Below are 7,394 nucleotides of genomic sequence, written 5' to 3' on the forward strand. Positions count from 1 at the left end.
AGTGATAGAGAGCAGGTATTTGCCAGTGACTGTTAAGTGGTTGCACCAGTCATACTTAGTCTCTGCAGGGAAGGAGTTATGACACCGATCAGTGTCTGTCATATCATCAGTGATGTCACTTGAGAGCAATTGTGATGTCATCAGTGATGATGTCACCAGTGATGTCACTCGGGCAATTACAATCTTACTACTGACTGTGGCGTTTACTACTAGGGCAGCGTTCTGAGTATGCTCAGTTGATGGATTGTGGGTCACCGCCACGACCTAGCAGTATGATTCAAATGCTAATCTTTGCCAGGCAGCTGGCCTACATCTAGCTATGTATAAAGGAAGCTGAGTGACAACCCTGAGCAAGTATCCCAAATTCTCGAGTGACATCAAGGAAGAAGCTGACTGACTGACTGACAACCCTCAAAATGCTCGAGTGACATCACTGATTGACATCACTCACTCATGATATCACGGATGACATCACTCACTGATGACATCACTAATGACATCACAATTGCTCGAGTGCCGACACTTGGAAGGCTGACTGACTCACAACCCTGAGAACAAATTACGTCATGAGTGGCTGGCAGCCAGCTGCCTGGCAATATTTTTGGCATATAGCGAATTTGCACTTGTTTAAATTAAAATGTCAGCATAATGTCCAAACTATAGAGAGCCAAAGTGAACGTCACTTCCTGCCTTTCTCTGGGTACCAGCATGTGAAAAAATATGAATGGGGGTGAATGATGAGAGATAATACTTTTTTGATCCCGTTTGAATTGTATAGAGAAAATTGTAAAAAGTTTGCACACTGCAAGGGCTCCAGTAGTTTTTTTTATTGCAACACCGTTGCAATAAAACGTTTCGGGCAGCACCCTGCCCTTCTTCAGACAGTTTAATTGTTTGAATTGTGCCACGGGGTGGCAATTTGTCAATTTAAAACATAACTATGCATGTCAAGAAAGTCGCAGTTTGTCCTGAAACTGAAACGTAAGGTTTAGTTTTGTCAATCAACTACATCCTCGTGTCGCACATTATACGTCACTCCATCAACAACATGGACTGGCGGGAGAGACGTCACTTATGCGACACGTTGTGCATAGTCTTTCTCATTTATAGTTATATTTATAGTGCCATAGTTTTACCACGAACTGTGACTTTCTTGACATGCAAGGTTATCTTTTAAATGGTCAAAATTTACCTTTGCATCACGTGGCACAATTCAAATGGGATCAAAAAAGTATCGTCTCTCGCCGTTCATCCCATTCATATATTTTTCACACACTGGTACCCAGAGAAAGTGACTTCATCTTCTTCTGTGGTGTTTTATGGCAGTTGGCATCCTTTATGTTGCATTACCGCCTACTTCTGGATTTCCATCCACTGTTTCCCTACATTCTTTCCCGGCAGGAAGTGACGTTCACTTTGGTTCTCTATTGTCACTCGAGCAATGTGATGCCAATAGTGAGTGATGTGACTCGGGCAATAACAATCTTGCTATTATAATAGGGCGGTGTTTATACTACTAGAATAGGGTGGCCTTCTGAGCATGCTCAGTAGAGCAATTGTGGGCCGTCAGTGTGCCTACGGAACGCCGCCCTATTATGTAAGAGTAGAAAAAGAGCAGCGCTCATTTCTACCGTGCCTCATTGGTTTGCCCTTGAGGTCTCAGCCGCTGCGCGGCCTCGCCAACTGGCATTTGCTTCGCGCATGCGCAGTTTAGCAATTGTGCACCGCACCACAGATCGCCTTATGGAAGATAAAGATTATTATATTAGTTATAACGGATTGTATTTTAATGGTTGTTTTTTTGTTCCTTCCACCCCCTCTGCCGATCTGGGGAGAGCCGTAGACTAGCACATGCTTCCTCCGATACATGTGCAGTCGGCAGCTGCTTCTTTTCACTTGACAGCGAGGCGTTTCACTGGCAGGATGTAGCGCGTGGGAGGATCATGCGCCCAGCCAATCAAGCACTGAATCTAAAAGGCACAGATGAGAAGACGCACGCACGCACGCACGCACGCTCACACACACACACACACACACACACACACACACACACACACACACACACACACACACACTCCCAGCTGTCTGGCGCCCGTTATCACCCTTCTTCTCTTTGTACCTCTCATCACATACCCCTATCTCTATCCCATTTCCTCTCTCTCGCTCCCATGCTATCACAGCTAGTGGTGATTTAGAGCAGGCCTCTAAGTGCTCTTCCATTCTGCCTATTTAGCCACAGTATATCATTTGCACTTTACTGTCTGCTGTGCCTGTCTCGCCTCTCCCTTTCTCTCTCGCCTTTCCGTCTCCGAGGTCAGAGATGACATGATATCTGACTCCCCACTGCTGTTTCAGCCATACTTCATCCTCTGCTCCTGTCCCCCACGCCTCCTGTCTTTCCATGCTTCACCCTCTGCTCCTGTCCCCCACGCCTCCTGTCTTTCCATGTTTCATCCTCTCCTCCTGTCCCCCACGCCTCCTGTCTTTCCATGTTTCATCCTCTCCTCCTATCCCCCACGCCTCCTGTCTTTCCATGTTTCATCCTCTGCTCCTGTCCCCCACGCCTCCTGTCTTTCCATGCTTCACCCTCTGCTCCTGTCCCCCACGCCTCCTGTCTTTCCATGCTTCACCCTCTGCTCCTGTCCCCTACGCCTCCTGTCTTTCCATGTTTCATCCTCTCCTCCTGTCCCCCATGCCTCCTGTCTTTCCATGCTTCATCCTCTGCTCCTGTCCCCTACGCCTCCTGTCTTTCCATGTTTCATCCTCTCCTCCTGTCCCCCACGCCTCCTGTCTTTCCATGTTTCATCCTCTCCTCCTGTCCCCCACGCCTCCTGTCTTTCCATGCTTCATCCTCTCCTCCTGTCCCCCACGCCTCCTGTCTTTCTACAGGTGAGTTATGAGTACGCTAAAGGGCTGAGAGAGCCTTTATGCACCACTATGTATTTATGTACCTCTCCTCCATTTCCTCCTCTTTTCATCTAACTTGTTGGAATTGCTGCTTGTTATTATGAGCAGAGATGATAGCTGGGACCTGCAGACCTGCTGCAATCACACAGCGGGTTAGGGTAACCTAGAGCAGAGAGAGAGAGAGAGAGAGAGAGAGAGAGAGAGAGAGAGAGAGCATGCACAGTAATGGTAACATCAGTTAGTTGTCTATGGAAAAGAGAGGCCTAATCTTCTTGTCTCCATTCTTCACCCTGACGCTGGGTTGGCAACAGTAATTGCATACAGTTTGCATGACCGGGGCGCACAAACACACCACAAAGGAACATTCACACATCCACCCACACCCACAGTGATAGTAGGGTTTTGTTGGGGGAAACGAATCCAAAGTGACAGTAGCTACAGTAACTCGTCATAACAAATAAAGACACAAAATAAAGAAAGATAGAAAGGAGAAAGACAGAAAGACAGAAAGAAAGAATGATGTGATCTGATATGAGATAGCTAGAGGAGGGAGGGAGGGGAGAGAGAAAGAGAGAGACTGTGTGTGTGTGTGTGTGTGTGTGTGTGTGTGTGTGTGTGTGTGTGTGTGTGTGTGTGTGTGTGTGTGTGTGTGCGTGTGCGTGCGTTCGTGCGTGCATGCGTGCGTGCGTGCGTGCATGTGCGAGTGTGTGTGTGTGTGTACGTCTGTGTGTGTGTGAGACAGCGAGACAGCTGCTGTCAGGTCAGGTAGACCTTCTCGGGTCAGGCAAAAGATCTTGTGGGAAATAAGCCCCTTGGATAAAGCCTAAGATCAATAGTTATTTTATTGACCACACACAACACACACACACACACACACACACACACACACACACAGAGACAGACAGACAGACAGACAGACAGACAGACAGACACAGACACAGACACAGACACACACACACACACGCACACACACACACACACACACACACACACAGAGACAGACAGACAGACAGACAGACAGACAGAAAAACACACACACACACACACGGACGCACACACAGAGCGGTCAGCATGCGTCAGGCTCATGAAAACAAGCTGTATCACATCAATCACACGAGTCCTTTGCTCTCTCTGCCTTTCTGTCTCTCACAACTTGACCTTCCCTCATTCCATCATCCACTCTTTCATCTGTGCCTTGCTCGCTGCAGCCATCCCGTCTTTCATCTGCGCCTCTCTTGCTCCTAATCCAGCCTTTCATCCTGGCCTGTGCCTGTGTGTCGGCTGAGCCATGTGTTCAGCCTCTGATGAAAGGATGAGCTCCACCTCTCCTGCCAATCACAACAGACAGGGCAGGGAGCTCCGCTAACCTCTTCTGCATACAGGACGTGTCGCCTCAAACTTTCAAAGTGCCTCTTTGGGGGTACAAAAGCAAAGCCATGGCAATCCACATACTAATAGCCTACTATGGGGTGTCTGGCTAGTCTAGAGGTAAAAGTTTCAAGTTTATTAAAGAAAAAAGAAAAAACATCGTTGCATCACAAGATGAAATGAGATGTTTTTAGAAAACAGACAAGAATAGATACAGTATAACAATAAAATGTCCACAGTACAGGAAGGAGATAACTAAAAGGATGGACAATGTGGGCACAGCCTGGAAGCTCTTGGTAAGAAGGACTGCTGCTGTCTTTTTGTGTGACTTATTGGCCCTGTGAACAATCTAGTAGTTCTCAGGCCATATTGGTGGTGTGGAGTTTTGAGGGCTCCAAGTAGGGGGTTGGACCCTTCCTCCTCCAGCATCCACTTGAATTTTCTGGAGAAAAGCACTCGCCTACCAGTGTGGAGACGCGGGTTCAATTCCCGGCAGCGGTACTTCCAGCTTGGTCACACGTTCATACAGACACAATTGGCCGTGTCTAAATATGAATACAGCAATATGTGCAACAAAAAGTGTGTGTGTGTGTGTGTGTGTGTGTGTGTGTATATCTGTGTGTGTGTGTGTGCGTGTGTGTGCATCTGTGTGCGTGTGTTGTCATGACAAAGCAAACTGCCCTTCAGGGTCTCTCTGACATGCTGATCAGATTGCATGCTAGGCTCAGAAGGATTCCAAAGCCACTCTCTATCCCTAAACCGCCCCTGAAATATGTGTGTGTGTGTGTGTGTGTGTGTGTGTGTGTGTATGTTTCCACAGTAACGACCCGGCGCCGCGGAAACGCAACAGGTGTGGGACACTGATGCTTGATGGAGGCGGGGTCAAAGGTTGAGCAGTTGTCACGGCAACACAACTTGCACACAAACAAACCCGTCAGCCTTTTTTCTTCTTCCACGGATCTTGAGAGAGAATCAAAGGCCTGGAAGCGCCTCGGCTCATATGATGCAGGGTGAGGCTGAGAGGATGCAGAATGGTATGAAACGGCTGGCTGAGTGAACACACACACACACACACACACACACACACACACACACACACACGCACACACATACATTTGCATAGCTATATCAGTGAGGACATAATGCATTCCCTAGCCCCTAACCCTAACCATCACAACTAAACTTACCATGCGGTCACACCAAGGTGGAAAAAAGCTTCACCCGCCAAAGTTGAAAAACTCGAGTGAACGGGTGATGAGACGAAAATCGCATCACTCGCCTCATTTGCACCGCCCGGGGCGAAATCACATCTACTTGTGCGTTTGCATTGACTTTGTATGTAATCTAGTCACGTGAACAACCCGGTGTAAACGCACAGTTCGCCTGGTAAAACCATACTGATTACGTCAACACATTCTGTTTCCTTCTGTGGATCAGTCTGGCTCCCCGCCGCTCCGCCCCCAACGATTTGCGTGGGAGTACTTGACTTGACAGACAACTCCTTCAGCCAATCAGCGTTGCCAAATCCAATCCAAATCCACTTGGAAGAATGGCGAAAAAATCTTTTCAGCTGAGAAACTCCGCTGGTGCGTACTCTGGTTCTTGTTTAATTATGGCTGTGTTTACTCTACTAAACGTTAACGTTACAACCATACTGTATCAAGCTCGTTGCTTCGGAAGCCGCCATACTGTTTTGCCCAGTTACATTGTCAACTATGAGGCTGGTCCCTGATTGGTCCGTGCATTTTGTCATTTCTGGAAAGAGTTGGGGGCGTCGGAGGCCAGACTGACCCGCAGAACTAAACAGGATGTGAGGTCACGTGATCAATATGGTTTAGCAGGCTACCTACATTGTAAAGGCGCTGACAGGGTTCTGCGCAGCCTCAACTTGGAGCCTTGCCGCCGACTAGCGGTGACAGTGAGACTGTGCATACTCGAACGAACTTGGCGCGTTGGCTGCGGTACACGTCCAAAACACTAGGTGGCTTGTGCTACACTTACGTCCATTACACATCCATTACAACGCTATCGTGTTGTTTACCAAGAACTTGCAATCATGTCGGTGGGGCGACATTTTATTGTCCGTCCATTTCAAAACTCATTCCAGTGAGTCTGCAGAAGGCTTTGCTAGATGAGGGACAAGTACTGTTAAATGAGGAAATGGCATTTCCACATTCCTCACAACAAGTACGTCCAATCACAGCTCTCGTGCTGGTCACGTCATCCGCCGAGCTGCGCCGATAGGACGGCCAGCTGCGGCGACCCCTCGGCGCAGTCGGCGCTGGCGATTTCGCGTAAGCATAACTACCAGTTTAAGCCTAACCTAAGCCTCATTCTAACCCTTAAAACCAAGTCTTGACCTTCAAACAGCCCTTTGAAGGTGGGTGAGAACGTGAGGACCGGACAAAATGTCCTGACCTTCATAAAAATGTCCTCACTTCCGAGGTATAAAACTCAAATTGGTTCCCCTAAAGCTGCGTTCACACCGACCTATTAAAGTTTTTCGCTGGCATCGAGTTTACATACAAAGTCAATGCAAATGAGCGATTGAGCGTATATTCGCCCGGGAGAAAAATTGCTGGGCATCCGAGCGACAGAGACAGAGCGATAGGGAGAAAATATGCTGGTCGCCCCAGATGAAATATCCCAACTCGAGCGAAAATACGCTGGCATCAGTCGCTCGCTGTTCAACGCTGATGGCTGCCGTGTGAGAGCGAGTCAAGGATCACACTGGCTTGGAACAAACCGCTGGTTTATTGTGTGGCAACAAACCGCATTGACAGGCTGACAGCTGACATGAAGTGAAATCTGTACTACCGGTATGGAGCTCGCGTTAGGAGCACGCTGATAGGCTTCGCTTGTAAACACCTACGGTGGCTCGTAGTGAACAAACATCATGACATTGCGTAACGTTATAGCCCCCACATGTGAAAAATAAATACCTCGGTGTGAACACAGCTTTAGATAGCTGTACAAGAACACACACGCGAGACACACACACATGCGCGTGTGACACACACACACACACACACACTCCTTATCATGCAATAAACCCTCAGACTTGGGCACACCCTCCTTCCCCCCCCCCCCCACCACCACACACACACACACACCTCATC

This window comes from Poromitra crassiceps (genome assembly GCF_964638095.1).
Source record: "Poromitra crassiceps genome assembly, chromosome: 5".
NCBI lineage: Eukaryota > Metazoa > Chordata > Actinopteri > Beryciformes > Melamphaidae > Poromitra > Poromitra crassiceps.